Raw genomic sequence first — 19,629 nt, forward strand, 5'->3', positions numbered from 1 at the left:
AGGTGATCGCTTATGAGTAAAACCATGGTGATGAAAGTTTGATGGACATAACTGTAATACAAAGCAACACAGAGAGACACCAGGTAACAAAACATACACACTGTGTTCACACCCACACAGGCAGGGACCACTCTGAGCATCACTTGGTGGGCCAACCAGGCATCAGATGTCTTCGGATACAAATATTCATTAAAATTACATCATTCCCAATGATGGATTCAGTGTACAGCTTGACTTCCTAAAGCCTTTTATACAGCTTCCAGTTATAGGAAAATCAAGGATTAGAGAAGAGAAATGGGCTTCACAACACCATGAAGGAAGCAACAGGTCAAATGCAGGGGGTGCGCCTTTTTACAGGACAAATGGCCTGATTTCTTTAGTAAGTCAGTGTCATAAAAATGGGGCGAGGCTAAATTAAACAAGATTTAAGGGATTTAGAAACCAGATACAATATATGGTCCTGGAGTGGTTATTGGTTTGGACAACCAGTTATATAACTTTTGGGAGGAAATTGGAGAAATTCAAATGTGATCTTGGTAATTAAATGAAACTTTCTTGAAATGGAAAGCTGGTGCTAATGGGGAAAGGCGACTGGGGAATGATACACTGGTTGTATCTTGGTTTGGTTAAAAGATAATGTACGTGTGTGTGTGTGTGTGTGTGTGTGTGTGTGTGTGTGTGTGTGTGTGTGTGTAAAGAAAGAGCCGTAGGGGTATGTGCTAAAATGTTAACAATGGTGACATATGAATGGTAGAATATGATGGATTTTGTTTTGCTTGTCTGCATTTTCCACTTCCTACAGTGTGCATTATTACATTTCTATAATAAAGAGTTATTTGAACAGTTCAGTGGATAGAAGGGAAAGAAAAGAAGCAAGACCAAGTGAAGTTTGGAGCATAATATTGGAAGAATAAAACTTCAAATATGACTTTCTATGTGATTTCAGAGGTTCTGTGGGCTTCATTGGTTTTCTCTCTATAAGTGCCAGTGCTCTACCCAGCCCCCATGCTTTCTGGCCCCTTCTGTCCAGTCCAGAGATCTGCATTCTCCTAAGAAACTCCAGTACTTCCCTTGGGCTGAACAAACTTGTACTCACGTGAAAAACAACCAAAAAGCAATAGAGGGACTAGATTTCTTCTAGTTCCTTCTTGTGAAAAATTGAAGACCTTTCTTCATAGTTAGGTTTACCCTTGGTCATTGAAACTTACAGATGCCCTTGCCTTTCTGTATGTTTTCCAGAGTGACGCTTCTAGAAATCACTAGTGTTATTTTAAATGGAAATAGCTCAGATGTTTTCCAAGTCTTTGACCCTATGCATCCCCAGGTAGAGAAGGAAAGTCTCACCCTCCTGTCAAACCTTATGCAGCTATGAGGAAAGGACAAGATGTGAAGAGTGTCTCTGCTTTCCTGTCAGCCTGGAGTACAAGTACTGAAACCAAAGAAAAGGAGGGTCCTTTCATAGGTATTTTCCAACATACATAAATATCTCTACAGATCCGCATTGGAAAGTTACTCAGTAACTTTTAGTATTTACATTAGGCCCTGGTTGTATACAGATTCTGGTCAGAGATGTGTCAGAATGTTCAGTAATAAGGACATGTTTTTATACTAATCAGAGGGATGATGACATTTTACAAAACTAACAGTAAAATGCTTCTTTCATCTTTAACTGGGCTTTATTAAAAGAAGATACCGCAAAGTCACTCCCCACCCCCAGATCCTGAGCAGCCTAGACCCCCGGGTGCCCCTGGAACTTAACCGCTTTCATTCCTCTCCACGTTTCCCATGTCAGAGGGAGCTATGTGTAGGGGCCCTGCAGCAATAAGGTGGTTCCCCTCCATCGTGCCCAAAATCTGGGAGAAGACAACTGACACGTGTACGACTCAAATTTCAGAAGAGTGAGTCAGAATAGAAAGTAATGCTCTAATGGGTCTGCACCTGTAAGTCTCATGCCGGGGTTTAAAACAACTTTTATTTCATAAGCAAACTAATACCTCCTCTGCAGCCAGCAGAATGCTGGGTCTTCCTTACTTCCTCCTCCTCAGGGACCTCCAGAAATGTCTCCTCTTTTAAGTTGTTTTTTTTTTTTAAGTGACTTTTTTCTTCAGTCAACTGTAGTTTTTTTACATGGGAGGTCTGCAGTATTTGATTCTTCTAATACCCATGTTTTGGTCAGTTCAGGCTGCCACCACAACATACCACAGATTGGGTGGCTTAAACAGAAATGTATTTTCTCACAGTTCTGGAGGCCGGAGGCTTATAGCAGCCACCTTCTTGCTGTGTCCTCACTTGGCCTTTCCTCTGTGTACAGAGAGAGAGCAATGGGTCTCTTCTGTTCTCATAAAGACACCACTCCTGTGAGATCAAGGCCTCACCTTATGGCATCATTTAACCTTAATTATGTCCTTAATGACCCATCTCCAAATACAGTCACATGAGAGATTAGGGATTCAAACTGTGGAGTTTAGTAGAGGATATAATTCAGTCCATAACAATCCACTAAAAAATGATGGATTTGTACAAATATAAAACAACACATGTGCAAGATTATCCACATATGTACAACTATATAACCACATACAATGTGGTCATAAGAAAGAAAAAAAAAAAACAGCTCCATGTACTGATAAGGAGTAATTTCCAGGATATATTTTATTTTATTTTTTAAAGATTTTATTTATTTATTTGACACACAGAGATCACAAGTAGGCAGAGACACAGGCAGAGAGAGAGGAAGGGAAGCAGGTTCCCTGCCAAGCAGAGAGCGCAGTGTGGGGCTCAATCCCAGGACCCTGGGATCATGACCTGAGTCGAAAGCAGAGGCTTTAACCCACTGAGCCACCCAGGCACCCCCAGGATATATTTTAGAAGGCAAAAATAAGATGCAAAAGAACGCATACACTATATATGATATGGTCCTTTTGTGCAAGGAAAAAAGGAAAATAAGAATATATATTTATAATGTATAAAAGTATATGTATAACTTATAAGCATATACATGCATAAACACATTTGCAGATTTTATAAAAAGAAACAGAAAAGATAAAGAATTATGGAAAAAGTGACCTATTGAAAGGGGGTGAAAGGACTGAAAAGTTTAGGATAAGAGTGAAGCTCTGAGCATATCTTTTTATTTGATGTTGACTTTTTTTAATTATTTAAATGTTTTACATAGGCAAATAATTAAAATTTAGGCAAAAAGATGAAAAGGAGCAAACCTAAAAATTTAAACAAACAAAAAACGAATTCACTGTATATTAAACTGGTTAGTAGAACACACAGAATAGAAGAATAAGTTAGATTAAGTTTTGCATCTGGTGCTATGACTAGACATCCCCTGTGGGACATTCTTCAAGACCGCTAGCCTGAACTTTGCAAAAACATCAGTGTCATGAAAGGCAGAGTGACAAGGGACTGTCCTAGGTAAACACAATCAGTGACCTTTGATTGGCTCTCAGATTGAAAACAAATCTGTAAGGGACATCACTGGAGCAATTTAGAGACCCTGAATATAAACTGTATATTAGTTTATAATGTTACATCAACATTACTTTTCTTGGGTAGGAAAATGGTATTTTTTATATAGAATGTCCTTATTCTCAAGAGATATATGCTGAAGTATTTAGAGGTGAAAATGTAATTTATTTTCAGATGGTTCTGGAAAGAAATGTGTGTGTGTGTGTGTGTGTGTGTGTGTGTGTGTACATGTTGATAGTAAAGAGAGTACATAAATTGAGCAAAATTGAATAGTTGGTGAATCCAGATTAATGGCATAAGAATGTACATTTCTTTCATTTTTTTCTATAGATTGAAATTTTCAGGTTAGAAAGTTGGGGCAAACATAATCGATGTGAACTGATCTTGTCCTGAAGGTGCTCCGTTCATTCAGGAAGCATTCACAGAGCACCTACTCTGGGCCAAACCCTGTTGTAAGAGTTGGGCATCTTGCGTAGGATAGGACAGAGTAAGTTGGAGTTCTCCTGGACCTACATTTTAGTGGGAAAGACAAAAAAGAAAACAAGATAACTTTAGACTGTGGTAAGTGCTAAAAATAAAATCAACAGGGTGATAGATAAACAGCCATCAACGGGAGAGGCAGGATTAAACAGGGTGGCCCGGGAAGGCTTCCCCAAGGAGGCAGCCTTTGAACGGAGACCTGAATGGCCAGAAAGAGCCATTCATCTCTTCCAACAGATTTGCACTGAGCACTGGCTGTGTACAGGTAAGCCCCATACCTTCACAAAGTTTATCCTCCCTCTAGGGTTTACATATGGTAAACAGGAAGAGTATGTTGGTGATCAGTGCTACAAGGGAAAAGAAAGCGGGGAGGGGACTAGTTCATGAGGACAGGAGTTGAAATTCTAGATAGAGGAGCTCAGAAAGGTCTCACCAAGCAGGCAACACAGAGAGACCAGGGTGAGAGCTAGGGTTAGGAGGAGACAGATCACAGCACCGCCGATAGGCTGCTTCGTGACTGGCTTCCCTTCGGGGGAGTAGAAGTCTTTTGGCGGTTTCTGGCTAGAACAGGGATGTAATCCAGCTTACCTTTCCAAAGGATGCTCTGGATGCAGGTTTGAGAATAGGCAGCAAAGGGTCAAGGGCAGAAGCAGGGATAGGACCGAAGCCTCTCCGGCAATCACCTAAACGAGAGGTGGTTTAGACAAGAACGTAGCAGGGAGGGGAGGCAAAGGTTTGGATTCCGACTCTGTTTTGAAGGCAAAGCTGCCAGAATTTCCCACTAACTGATTGGAAGTGGGATATGGGAGAGAGAAAAGGATCCAAGATAAATGAGGGTTTTGGCTGCAATACCCGAAAGATAGGAGTTGCCTTGAACTGAGGGTGGGAAGGAAAGTTTGTCCCGGGAGCAGGTTTAAGAGAGGAAACAAGGGTTTGGGGGGGGGGGGTTAAGATCAGGGATTGGTCAGCAGTCCGGTGGAGGGAAAACGTAAAACCAGAAAGACCTACTGAGAATTTCACAGCAGGCTTGGGCAAGGATAATTAGGATTGCCTGGTAGACGTCTTTCCATAGAATTTTTTTAAATTAATTAATTTATTTTTACAAATAAACCTACTGGCAAGTTGAGCTCTGTCAGGTCAGATGAGAAGGTTACCTCCCAGGGCACGGTCTTCTGACTCTAAGAGTCGGGCTCCCACGCGGAGCTGCTATAGAATGCCTCCCTCGTTCTGGGTGCTGGCTGGAAGTTTCGGTGGGAAACGAGGAATTCGTGCCGAAGATGTGGCCCTAGTCACAGTAACGCGTGAGGCAGTGTTGGTGGGGGTGGCCCTGCAGGGTTCAGCCCGAGTGTAACAGTGGTTCCCAGACATTTTTTGCCAATGACCCCTTTGACATGTGACCAGATTCCACAGGCTGTCTTTCAGTTTGAACCCAAACTTCCCTTCCTTCCATGCCCCACGCCTGCGTCCATGAGGGACACACATTCTAAGCATATTTCGTTCCTCAAGAGCAGGCTCTGGCAGCTTTGAAACTCTTCATTAGCATTCCATTGCCTCATCTGCTCTCGCGCCAAGATTCCGACAGAGGCTGCTCTCAAAATAAGGAGGCCTTATTTATTCCAATTCTCCCTCCCCCAGGAAGATGCTGAGAGCTTTTCATGAGAATTCTTCAAAAATTGCTGAGATTCTGTGGACTTCAGAAAATGTACTTAAAATGGGGACTCTGGTAACGAGGGCCCTCACTAGAAACTCGTTGGTGGAGATGAGGGGCCTTGAACCCACTGTGGTCTGGAGGGCCCTCGTCGTTCTGCTCACTGTGGTCCAGCCCAAGAGAACACTCCGAGAGACCATCTTTTTTTGGTCGAGAGCAGAAACAGAGGGGAGGTGGGTTGGCCCTCTCCCTCTCATTCTTCAAACCTGTTCTTCCCATCTCCCTGGACTTCATTCAAAAGCCATGTTAGTGAAATAAACCAGTCCCCAAAAGATAGATACTGCATGAGTCCACGTATATGACATACCTGAAGTAGTCAGATTTACAGAGACAGAAAAAGAATGGTGGTTACCAGGGCCTGGGGGATGGAAGGGGAAGGGGGTTGTTTAATGGTTACAGTAGTTCAGATTTTCAAGATAAAAAAAGTCCTGGAGATCAGTGTCACAGCAATGAATATACGTAATACGACTGAATTGTACACTTAAAAATGATCATGGTGGTATATTTTATGGTACATGTTTTTTACACAATTTTTTTAGTCACATTAACATTACTTCCATGGAAGGAAAAAATACTCAAGCTCTAAAACTCGAATGCCTTAGGACAGAGTAAACAGGCAGAGTCCATGGGTTAAGGTTTTTATGTTATAACCACGGCTGTTTCTATCATCCACCTCCTCGTGATTCTGCAGGATGGACATACCTGTGGTGTGTGTGTCTCTGAGTCTAGGTGGAAGCACTCCAGCATTTTCTAGACACTTATTCATTCTTTTGAGGGGCTCAGCTATACACTGAGCCTGATACAATTTTGTCTTTTAAAGAAAGACCAAAGAATATATACACAATGGACTACTATGCAGCCCTAAGAAATGAAATCTTGCCATTTGCGATGACATGGATGGAACTAGAGGGTATTGTGCTAAGGGAAATAAGTCAATCAGAGAAAGAAAATTAGCATATGATCTTACTGATATGAGGAATTTGAGAGGCAGGTTGGGGGGTTGTGGGGGAAGGGAGGGAAAAATGAAAAAAGATGGGACTGGGGAGGGAAACAAACCATAAGAGAGTTTTAAACGCAGGAAACAAACTGAGGGTTGTTGGAGGGGGGAGGAGAGGGCAGTAGGAGGGATGGGGTGACTGGGGAGAGTATGTGCTATGGTGTGTGCTGTGAATTGTGTAAGACTGATGAATCACAGACCTGTACCCCTGAAACAAATAATACATTATATGTCAATTTAAAAAGAAAAGAAATTCCAAATTGCAGCATGAAATACTCAGGGTCACGTAACGGACTACTAGAAAATCCAGGATGCCCATGTCTACCTCAGGCCTGGTCCCAGAATCACTCTTTCTCTTTATCTCAGGCAACCCCTGCTCTCTGGCCAGGAGTAGTTCTTATTAAAGAGCATGGTTTTTATGAAGCAGGAGGATTAGAGAGAGTAGTGTCTTGAAAGCAACAGCTCCCATACCAACCAGTTTAGCCCTGGGCAAATCCCTGAACCCCTGAGCCTAGCTCCTGGGGATAATATGAATGCTTTGTAGGATAGGAGTGAGTACCTGGGACATGGGACATGGGTCTTTTGTTCATGGTCATCATCATGATTCATGGTAGGAAGAAGGCTTCAGAATCCCCCTTGAGACACCCAGCATGCCCACAGGGTAGTCCCCTGCTGGGCTTAATGTTGAGCAGGTCTAGGTCGGCTCTACTTGGCACAGATTTCTATTCCAGCTCCTACTGTTACTTGCTTCAAATACAATTGTCTCTTAGCCCAAAACTTACTGAAATTCAGCCTCTTTTATGCTTCATACACACTTGGGCCCCTTTTCTAACCAGTTATTGAATTGTACAATTCCCTGGGTCCCGTAGAGTCTGGCCCCCATGGGTTCCTCAGTCTGTATTAGAAGGTTATTTTTGGATCTTAGGATTTACTTCAATCCTTTTTGGGGAAAAAAAAAAAAGTATGATATTATTTGAAATTGTAACTTGCTTTGAGTTAAAGATTTCTGAAAGAGCATGATCATCTTAGCATCTAAGGCTTTTTTTCTGCTCTGTCTTAATAGAACGTAGAGGGGCAGCCTCTGTATGAGCCTGGCCATCTGTGATCAAAGGCCAGTGTCAAGAGAAGGTCCCTCCACTGCCAGCTCCACAACAGGAAGCCCTAGTTCAATTGTTCATTGCAACTTTGTGTCTAGATTTTGAGTTAGAATCATTAATGAGATAGCAAGGTCAGAGACCTGGAAAAACTACCCAGAAGATTCCAACCCAGATTCGAGTCCTAAGACTAACATACGGCTATATGAGAGCTAGCACGGGTGATCTCCAGGAACCTAGTTGGACCCATCATTGCACGAGTATCTCTGTTGCCTTGGCTTCAGGTTGCTGGTACAGAGCTGTGTTCTCTCATAAGTTCTGACCATTCTTGATAATTTAGAGCTGTCGACCATGAGCATCAACCATGAGTAAATCCCAGTACTTACTGCCATGTTTTCGAACATATTCTGTACCTCATCTCACTTCTTCGATTGCCTTGTGTCCTTCATCTCTTCTACTTGTGGTCAGGACCTCTGGTTTCTTTTCTTCTTCTTAGCAAAGATATCAGGATTACCTGGTTCAGTACTAAAACCTGTGCGAGAGATTATTAAGGAGGAAGGGCTTTGGGCTATTTTCTCCTGCCATTTTCAATGATAGGGTGTGTACAAGTTTTATAATATTATTAAGTGGCTGTTGTGTCAAGCCCAGGAAAATACAAGATGGGACATGCTGCTATCCGTTTAAACAAAATTGTAGGTCCATGGGACTGACTGCACACTCCTCCGACAGGTCTAAATAGATAAGAGCTTACTTGTTCAGCACAGGAAGATCATGCCTGAAAATAATGCCTGTATAAATGACTTGAAACTCAGTCCGCTAAGTCTGCATTTGTTTAATTTCAAGGTTCTTCAACTATACAGTTGAATTTTTGTTGAATAGGTCTGATGGCCTTTGAAAACTTACATACTTAGGAAATCACTGACTTTTTTATTTTTTTAAATATTCCCTTCCACTACATTCTATGAAGACTCCCTGTGTTCTCTGTAAATGTTCATGATCTCAGCAGACTGGTTGGACTAGGCCAGCATTCCAAACTAAAGTAGCTTGACGGATGTGCCATTCATAGACTCACAGGAGACTTGGGGAAGTTCAAAAAAGCTCTGTTTGTTTTGCCAACTCACAAGTCCATATATTTTGGCAGTGGTATCCAAAGTAAATGAAAATATTATCAGCCTTGTCTTTCTTCCTTGTCAAGATTTGTATGAAGTGTTTAAGGAACACTAAGAACCATAAGTCCTCTTAATTATTGTGGAGAAACAGTGAGGAGTGTCACAGATTACAGGTTAGAAAATAAAGCATGTTAGAAGTCATCTAGTCCAATCTCCCACCCAGTTTGGAATCCCTTTATTATAGGACATAGGGATCTCTCCAGCCTCTGCTGGAACACTTCCAGCAATGCGGAGCTCACCATCCCTCAAGAACTGCTTCCATTTTGTCATCTGCAATTACTAGAAAATTCCTCATTTGTGCCAGATATCTACATCCCTTACATTTTTATTTGTGACCTTATTTATGCCCTCTGGAATGAAAGAGAACAAGTTTCATCTCTTCTTCTCATAATAACCCATTAGCTCTCAAAAGACAGCTCTTCCGTGGGGCCTGTAAATCTTGCTTTCTCGGGATTTAACAGCTGGGTTCCGTCTATCACATAGATTCAGTGCTCTTCATGATCCTTGTTGGTCAGGCCTGCTCTTAACACGCAGCACTAAATGCTAGCGTCTCGATGTGATCTGAAGAGTAAAGAACAGAGGAAAGCTATAACCCCTTCCCTGCGTTAGACATGTCTTGGGGTAGCAAGAATTGTGCTAAGTTTCCCGGCCTCTGTGTCAGTGTCCTGACTCACCTTATTAAGCCAGCACTTTCCCATCCTGTCCTCACAAAGTGGACTTCTTTTAAGATTTTTAATCCATACAGGATTAAAAAATTTTGGATTTTTTAATCCACACAGGATTTGATGTCTATTTTTGTTAAAATGGATCTTTACATTTTACCCCATACTATCAGCCTGTGGTCATTCTTTGGGATCTTGATTCCCTCTCCTGAAGTATCTGACCAGCTTGCCACCCCCATTGTCTCCTAGTCAGATATAGAACTTAACTGTAACAGAGCAGACGACAGAAGCCACGGTCACATCACCAGACAACTTTCCATCAGGTTGAAGTTGACATTGATCTGTCATCCAGCTACTGGTCATTTAATTTTACTACATTCCAGATCCCGTTGTTTCATATTATTCAAAGTGTGACTTAAGAGATATCAGCTGCCTTGCTGGAATCCTGGGATGCTATTTCTGGTGCATTCTCTGAGCAGTAATCCTATCAAAACTAGAAATGAAGTTATTTTGGCATGACTTGTTCCTAATGAAGCTTGAATCATCTGCCACTTTCCTGTCTAGGCTCTGAGTGGGTGACAGTTTGCCGAGCCCGGAAAGATCAAATATACGGTTCAAATGGAAGTGCTGTTCAGAGACTTGGTTTTACTCATGAAGAGTATCAAAACTTCCAGAGAGCAGGTGGAAAGATTTCAGAGTGCCACATGCACATTTGAATTGAGTGACAGTGAAATGTCAGGGAAAAGTCTCCTGCATTATGTGTATACATCGTAAAAATGAAAAGAAAACCGTGGGGCGCCTGGCTGGCTCAGTCAGTGGAGCATGCGACTCTTGATCTCGGAGTGTGAGCTTGAGCCCCGCGTTGGATGTAGAGATGACTTAAAAATAAAATCTTCAGAAAAAAAAGAAAAAGAAAACCGAAAAAATAATAATACTGTGACTACGATTCTTGGAAAGTGGCTGATAAGACTGAGATATGATGTAAAAACAGAAAAGGAGGGGTGCCCGGGTGGTTCAGTCATTAAGCATCTGCCTTTGGCTCAGGTCATGATCCCAAGGTCCTGGGATCCAGCCCCGCGTCGGGCTCCCTGCTCGGCGGGAAGCCTGCTTCTCCCACTCCCACTCCCCCTACTTGTGTTCCCTCTCTTGATGTGTCTCTCTCTCTGTCAATTAAATAAATAAAATTAAAAAAAAAAAAAACAGAAAAGGAGGCAGGATATTAGAAAAACAAAAACTCTTGAGTTCCTGATGCCCACAGTGCCCCAAACCTCTATGAAAGAGAGGGTGTGTGCAGTAGGAAGGTAGTGGGGAGGCAACCCCATCCAGGCTAGGAGTCGAGAGCAGGGCTTCTAAGGGGAAATAGGTTTAAAATGGTTCCTTGATCATGGGATGGGTTTATAAATCCCACAGAATGAAACTCAGATTAAAAACACACACCAGGAGCGCCTGGGTGGCTCAGTGGGTTAAAGCCTCTGCCTGCAGCTCAGGTCATGATCTCAGGGTCCTGGGATCGAGTCCCGCATTGGGCTCTCTGCTCTGTCTCTGCTCTGCAGAGCAGAGAGCCTGCTTCCTCCTCCTCTCTCTCTGCCTGCCTCTCTGCCTACTTGTGATCTCTGTCTGTCAAATAAATAAATAAAATCTTTTAAAAAATAATAAATAATATTTATAAAAACACACACCAGGAGTGCTGTGAAGTGTGTAAACCTGGTGATTCACATACCTGTACCCCGGGGGTTAAAAATATATTATATGTTTATAAAAAATAAAAAATTATTTAAAACACACACACACACACCAGGGGCACCTGGGTGGCTCAGTGGGTTGAAGCCTCTGCCTTCTGCTCAGGTTATGGTCTCAGGGTCCTGGGATCGAGCCTCACATCGGGCTCTCTGCTTAGTGGGGAGCCTGTTTCCCCCTCTCTTTCTGCCTGCCTCTGCCTACTTGTGATCTCTCTCTCTCTCTCTCTGTCAAATAAATAAACAAATAAATTTTTTAAAAATAAATAAATAAAAATAAAAACACACCAAGAAGTGCTCACTTGGACAGCACATACACTACAACTAGAAGGATACAGACAGGGTTAGCATGACCCAGGTGCAAGGATGACACACAGGTTCATGAAGAAGTACCATGTAAAACATACACACACACACATACACACACACACACAGAGAAAGAGCTGCCTCAGAAACTCCCCCAGTGATGCTGAGCTCAGGTCACCTCCAACATCAGTCTTCCTTACCTTCTCTTTCTATTTCCCCGTTTTAGTCTTTCTCAGATACCAGGGTCCTGAGAAAGCCTTTCCAGGTCCTGCCATACGAGGACTGGGTTCTACAGGCAACAGCCCATGGACTCTGTCCCTCCAGCAACGTCCCTGTTTTCATAGAGCTGCACTTCAGTCCCTCAAGCTCCCTCTCTCCAGCACCAGGAATGACTGAATCCTGGAAAATACTGCTGTAGCGTTATTTTTGGCTCCCTTCCTTCCCGCCCTGTGTCTGCCTGCTCATCGACAGCCATTAACAGCTGTTAGAGGGGGCTTTCAATTGCCTGGCTTCTTGCTGAAGTGTTTTAACACCGGGTTTCTAAGAGCTCGGCTACGCTCTAGAGGTGAGAGAAAAATGGCAGAAGAGTTACATAAAGCCCCCTTCATTTGGGGAGCCAGGTTTCCTCCCCCCCCTTTTTTTTTTTGCAAGAAAAATAAGCCTCTGACAAGAGCTGTAGAGGCGCCGCCCAGCTGCATCCCTGTAGAGTCGATTCTGATGATCTCATGTGGCGGCCCTAGAGGCAGCCCTGTGCCATTAGCAGGAACACAGTCGAGGAGTTCCGATGTCTATGCATCGTTGACGTTGAGCATTTTCCCATTCCTACCCTCACTGAGCTGCTGGAGTTCTGGACTAGACACAGAGGAGGTAGCCTGACAGCACTGGTAGCCTGGTAGAAGATGCCAACAGGACCCCCTGAGGCCATGCACAAGCCTGTACCCCAATCAACGTCTTCCAGGAGCCCGCTGCTGCCAATGAGACTGCCGGCTGGCCCTCTCCATTGTTTACTTCCCTACGAAGGACGGATAAGTACAGTAGACATTTGGAAAGTTCTGAGCTCCTCGTAAATGTTAATCCATTGATCCTCACTAGCCCCAGAAGAGATGATGATGTTGTTCCTGATCAAGGATAAACCCTTCATGCCTACCAACACTTTACCACCTTTGGCTACTTCACTCCACGCCTCCTACCCCCAGCAGGGACTATCGCACAGTCCTGTCCCCATGTTTCAGACTAGAAAACAGGAAAGGCCTTGTTCAAATGTCTTCGACGTCAACACTTAGCCAGAATAATAGTTCAGTCTCCTAATCCCAGTGTTTTCTCAAAATAAGGGTATGTGTAGCACAACATGGAAGTGAGATGATCTCAAGTGACATATGAAGAACTTTTTTCAAAATCATTGTGTTTCTTTTAATATGTATTAGAAAAAGCATAACCTGAGATTTCACAGACAGTCTTGCTTAGGATAGATTTCTTTCTGAGCTAAATTTATTTAAGGAAGAAAGTGAGTTGCATTAAAGAAAATACTAAAAATTGTGACCGCGGGTCCCAAGTCTCTGTAGTTTAGGAAACACTTCATAATTCAGCACTTTTCCTTGCACAAGTGCAAGCACTCTTCCTTGTCCACAAGACAAAAATCTGTCTTGTACAATATCTACCCAAAGGAAGCCACAATGGCATCTTACTGAGAACACAGGGTCATGCCTATTTTCATAAGTTTTGTATAAAATACGGGAGTAGGCTTTTGCATTAAGTACATTTAGATGAAAACACTTCTTGTGTGTGTTTCTTTCCATCAACATTCTTGGTTATCTGATTTATGTATTATTTCAAAAACACCCTAGCTCTCCTGCTTGGGTCCCTAAGTATCTATACCACCTCCTCTCCTGTCTGTAGCCCTCCTAATGGCGAGGTTAGAGCATACTGCTCTACCTGACAACTGTCATGTTGCAGAATTTCTTCAGGACTAGCTAAGACGATTTGCACCTCTATATCAGTTTTCTGTAACCACATACCTCTCCCCACTCCTTTCCTTCTCCTGTTTCAGCTCAGTGAAGTTCCAGAGAAGACCTATTTGTTTGCTCTTGTGGGTATCCTTATAATTTAAATGTTCTTCCAGGGGTGCCTGGATGGCTCAGTGGGTTAAAGCCTCTGCCTTCAGCTCAGGTCATGATGCCAGGGTCCTGGGATCAAGCCCCGCCTCAGGCTCTCTGCTCAGCGGGGAGCCTGCTTCCTCCTCTCTCTCTGCCTGCCTCTCTGCCTACTTGTGATCTCTGTCTGTCAAATAAATAAATAAAATCTTTAAAAAAAAAAAGTTCTTCCAAAGAATGGTTATGGAGGACAATGGGTTTGATAACAATAACCCCAACTTCTGTTGCTAAAATTGTAGGAGACAGAGGGGATATATGGCATGAGATGAGCCAGGACAAGTCAGTTGAGCCCAATTCTGAAGAGCCTTGAATGCCAATGTGAAAGGGGCCTGTTTTTTAATGCTGCAGGAAGCGGGGAAATAAAGTGATTGTCACTGAGAAGATTAGTCAGGCAACAATACAAAGGAAGAATCGGGGAGAAAGAGACAATGGCCAGGTTGTTACAGTGGTCTAAGCAAAAAGTAAGAAGGCCATGAAGGAAGTTATGTTTGTTTGAAAAGAAAGATACAGATGCCTTTTAAAGACTGAAGAGTAACAGAAAAGTCTTAAAGTTGTATCATGATTTTCAAGCAGACGTCATTGACGAAATTGTTGATTATCTATTTCTTCTAGATCAGTGCTATTCAGTAACATTTTCTATGATGATAAAAATGTTTTCCTACATGGTCCAATATGATAGCCACTAGCCACATGTGACTACTGAGCATTTGCAATGTGGCTAGTGTGACTAATCAGTGTGAATTTTCTAATCGTATTTAATTTTAATTAATTGTAATGTAAATAGCCACACGTGGTTAGTGACCATCATGTTGGACTAACCACCCTAGTGCAGGCCTTGAGTACAAGGGCCAGCTATCTCGCCTGACTTGTTTGCCATTCTGTCCCTAGAGCTTGTATTGTCTGTCACATAGTAGGTACTTAATAAATATTTGTTAAGTGAAAGAATAAAAAGAAACCTTATGAAGCAGAGGCAAAAATTATGTCCTGTTCGAATCAATATGCTCCTTTATGGAGAATTTTGGCCCCCACACAAAAGAGGAGGTTGGAGATTTCCCACACACATTTAGAACATTTCCCAAATGTTTAAACTGAAGCTCTCAGCTTGTGCAAGTGGAATAAAATCAAGGCAAGGGGATAGATGAAAGTCAGCCATGTGGTGGGAAAACCCAAGCCCAAGGTCTGTTCTTTCGGTCCCTAACTTCTTGGTTTTCGTTTCTGGCTATTGTAGAAATTGATAGCACCCAGCCTCTTCTTGAAATATGTGAGGGTAATGATCAGCATGAAAAAATGTCTTTTATGAGGAATGATGAAAAGAAAATGTGTTAGAGTGGCTTGGTTACATGGCTGTAGAAATACAGGGAGGTCTACACGTGATCTGGAGTGAGGGGCTCAGGAACTTAAGCCCCATGACCTTGGGCAAGTTGTTTAAGCTCTCCAAACCACAGTTTCATAGAAAATGAGAAAAGGAATCATAAACACTTCACTTACCAAGCTGTTGGGAGGAAGAAATGATATAATAATAGGAAAATTCATGGTTCATAATCCATAAAGTTCCATTCAGAGGTTTATTTTAATTCACACAGACTGGAGTTATATCTAAATGTATGTTGGAGAGACACAGTTATATTAAAATATAATTCTGATACGTGCCTTCTAGAAAATGAAAAATAAGAAGTCCTCAAATTCCAGCTACCTATATCCAAAACAAAATCTAAACAATCCCAAAAAAGACTTTTATTTCTCTTAACATTAAAAAAAAAAATTCTGGAAAAGCTGATCCCACAACCTCCTTCCAATAGCTTATTATGACTCAGTAGTGCTTGTTGCCAGGAATTTCTTTGTCTTTCCACCATCTCCCTGCCCTTTTAGATTCAGTGGCTGCGACCCCTTCCCCATCTGCCCGGGACCACCTCCCACTTGTCACTGCTCCCCTTCATACCCTTATCTTATCTCCTCTGCTCTGTGCTTCCATCACCTGCCTCAGGCCCCCTTGTCTTAGCATTAAATGTTAGGCCCTTTTCTTCTCTTTCTTCAAACTCACAACTTCCGCAGTACCTGTAGCCATCTATTAGGAAATGCCTCTAGGCGCCTGGGTGGCTCAGTCGGTTCAGCAGCTGCCTTCAGCTCAGGTCATGATCTCAAGGTCCTGCAATCCAGTCCCACATCGGGCTCCTTGCTCAGGGGGAGTCTGTTTCTCCCTCTCCTTCTGCCCCGCCCCTCCCAACTCGTGCTCACTCTCTCTCAAATAAATAAAATCTAGGAAGGAAGGGAAGGGAAAAGGAAAGGAGAAACCTCTCCAGCAACCCAAATCTCCCAGGACCACCAGTTTACCTCCCTCACGCCTCATTTCCCTTTCTTTACTCTCCATGATGGTAGCAAAGAACTAGTCATCACTCCACATGTACGGACCATCCACAGACAGAGCTCTGTGTAACCCTGTCAAATAACATCACACCGGCTTAGGTGTTCCATGTAGGTAACCACTACTTCCAGAAAGTTTCAAAACTTGGCCTGTATGTCATAATCTGTTCCCCAAATCCAGCATTGTAAGGAGATTCCTGTTGAAGATAGTTACTCAGTTGCCACTAGAATTACTTTCTCGTAGTGCATAAATCCCATTTCTTTTTCCTAATTATGACCACTTTTCTGGTCTTTTGACATTTTTTTTTCCAGAGTTGAACATTCTTATTAAAATAAAGGACCATACCTGTGCACAATCCAAATAATTGCTAATCAGTTCAGGGAACATGAGTCTGTTTTCAGGTTTTGCCTGAAAACTCCCCCACTGACAACATATTCTCTTTCTAACCAGATTCAAAGACAGGAATCTCTAGAGATCCTATTGGTTTTCATCATACATAAGATTAAATAATCATTTAATTCTTATATTTGGGGATCTATCTTTTCTTCTTTTTTTCTTTCCAAATATTTTCTTTCCGAAATATTGACATCTAATTAAGCCTCACCAAAATGTACACCATTTGCCACCTTTAAACTTTTATTCTAATTCAAATGTCTCTTTATGGCTAGTATGTGGAAAAATAAGGCCACCCTAACCCCAGTGATTGGTAAAAATACTGAAAATTCAGCCCTCCTTATGGTGAGACTAAGTTCATTGCTGGCTAGTCAATAGTATGACAACTGATTGCATTGGTAAAAGGGTAAAGTGGTAAGTATACTGAAATTATACATTGAAAATAATGTATTTTAAAATCCTGTTATATTCAGAAATATAAGTTTTACAGACTTAACATAGAAGATAAAGCAGCAGAACAAGCTCAAGACTTAAGACCTTCTAATGGAAGCCAGTAGGGTTCTACAAATGCATAGTTAGGTGATCACACTACCCAAGACCTGGGTTCACAGGCATGTGTCCTCAGGGCTGAAAAGCAGCAGAGAAAATCACACCTGGTCCTTCTTTTCCCTCCAGAGGGTTGCTGATCAGACTTGAAACCGTGGTAGTAAGGATTAACCCCTGTAGTCTAGCTGTGTTCCCAGACCCACCACTGGGAACAGACTAATCAGATGATTATATTCATAATAATCCATCAATTAAGGTCCTTATGAAGAAGTTGTGTATAAAAGTCCTGCATACAACCAAATATAAGCCCACGTTCATTCAGAAGACCAGGTGCACTTTTCACTTTTCATTTTACTAAAGCTGGGAGTCGGTGGGAGTCCTCCCCTGAAACACTCAGATTCTTTTTTTAATATGCAAGTTACATGACTGTAAAAAGAGTCTTTGTTTCACATTTGCACTACTTGAAACATTTCCATTGTCTCATGCATTGGTCTATGTAGATGCAGATTGTATTTTTGGTGGTCCATTGTCTGAGGAAAGAAAGCTAGGATGGGCAGTCTGGATAAATTGCATTCCCAGAGTTTCTTAAGAAATTAGTTGTTTGAGGGTGCCTGGGTGCCACAGTCTGTTAAGTGTCTGCCTTTGACTTAAGTTGTGATCTCGGGGTCCTGGGATCGAGCCCCACATCCCTGTTCAGTGGGGAGTCTGCTTCTCCCTCTCCCTGCTTGTGCATGCACACACTCTCTCTCTCTCAAATAAATAAATAAAATCTTAAAAAAAAAAAAAAAAGAAATTAGTTGTTTGAATTTAAAGTGTGTTTTTTTCTATAAATAGGTTATAAATCATGATTACTTTCCTAAATCTGCTCCCAAATCTTACATCTGTATCACCTTTCATTTTTTAAAACTTATTCAATGACCAGATATTTATCATCATGCAAAGAGAGAAAGAAAGTAATCCTTTAGGAATAAGTGAAGGGCTATGAAAGTACAAGGGAACAGAAGATCATTCTAAGGAGAGAGGACATCATGGAGGAGAGGAGGTACAGGTGGGATATCCAGGGGTGGGAAAAGGCCACCTAGGGCCAGTGTCCTCCCCTCCCCCATTATATGCCTGTAGCACCTTCTCTGTATTTCTGTCACAGCACCTATGGGATCGTATGGTAATTGAATCATTGCTTGTCTGTCCCCTCATCTAGACAATAAGATCCTTGAGTCAGATTTCTATGTGGTGGAGGTGATATTTTCAGTCTGCAAATCGACCATCTAGAACAATGCCAACATGATAGCCAGTTGGTTAATGTTTGTCAAATAAATGAAGGGCATCCTTTAGCAAAGTTCTGGAGGCAGAAAAATGTGTGGCATGTATTAGATGGGAAAGAGAGGGAGGAATGTAACGGAGTCTGGAGGCCAACAAAAAGGATTTCACAGGATTCTAGTTCTGGGGTCCTTTTTTTCAGGCAAACCTAAGTTCTATTCATTTTGTATTTTTTAATGGGAAAATATTTTTGGAGTTCCAGCTAAGGAGCCCATCTTCTCCCAGTCTCAGGGATGCATGAGCTTCCTCTGTGGAGGGATAGAAATCTCTATGGATGGGTTTTAAGGAGCCAGTGGGATCGACTCCAGCAACCACCACGGGTGTTCACAACTGGAGAACAAAGGGCGAGCCTTCCTGAGGACTTGTCTGCCGTTCACTTTTAAGCACAGCTTATTCACAAAGTGGGGGCTGTTTTGTAAGTCAGGGGCAGCATGTGTTTCATAAAAGCCCTTTCAGGGGGATCCTGGGTGGCTCGGTTAAAGCCTCTGCCTTCAGCTCAGGTCATGATCCCAGGGTCCTGGGATCGAGCCCCACATTAGGCTCTCTGCTCAGCAGGGGGCCTGCTCCCTCTTCTCTCTCTGTCTGCCTCTCTGCCTACTTATGATCTCTCTCTCTGTCAAATAAATAAATAAAATACTTTAAAAAAAATTTTTTAAAAAAGCCCTTTGAGTATTTGGTTCTCTTTATTTCTGCCACTTATACAAACATACATGGAAATGGTCCTTTATTTTTTCTTTGCATTATCAATTTTTCCTCTCCCTCCTCCCTTTTAAATTCTTAATGTTTTTATGTTTATTTTGCATTTTTTTTATGCTAACACAATCCAGCCAGTAAATTTCCACATGGCCCTCGCCCCAACTGATGGCCAGCGACCTTGAACGAGGGCCTGGGCAGCCTTCTTTGGCTGGCCTCAGCGTCCGCTCCCTAGGCTTCGGGTTTGCCACTACACTTCTCACAAGAGTGAGAAACCTATGGTTAATTACGGTGCATGAATGGGAGATACTCCTGGACTTATTTGCATGCATTACTTGCTGGTAGTTTCTCTGTTGAGGTCTCTCCATCCTTGTTTTTACAGAGCTCTTGGCAGGGTTTCTGCAGTTGGTGTGTGAATTTTTATGATCTGTTGCATGTTATTCATGCAATTTCCTGCCCTGTAATGGTATCAGTTTTCCAGACACAGAGGAATACAGACTAAAACCCGGGAGCCTGCATTAGCATAAAATGTCCCAGTT

At 42.4% G+C, this 19,629-nt stretch overlaps 1 protein-coding gene and 1 long non-coding RNA gene across 13 annotated transcripts in view; one reads left to right on the plus strand and one right to left on the minus strand.

Annotated features, from left to right (window-relative positions):
* BACH2 (BTB domain and CNC homolog 2) overlaps positions 1-19,629 on the plus strand; it is a 358,349-nt gene that overhangs the window by 292,946 nt on the left and 45,774 nt on the right. The window lies entirely within an intron of this gene.
* On the minus strand, positions 2,656-6,641 carry LOC309864794. Its single transcript, XR_014311766.1, has 3 exons — positions 5,073-6,641; positions 4,546-4,640; positions 2,656-3,986 (listed from the first exon to the last, which is right to left on the minus strand). It is a non-coding gene; the product is annotated as an uncharacterized lncRNA (long non-coding RNA).

This window comes from Mustela nivalis, assembly GCF_964662115.1.
Source record: "Mustela nivalis genome assembly, chromosome: 5".
Lineage (NCBI taxonomy): Eukaryota > Metazoa > Chordata > Mammalia > Carnivora > Mustelidae > Mustela > Mustela nivalis.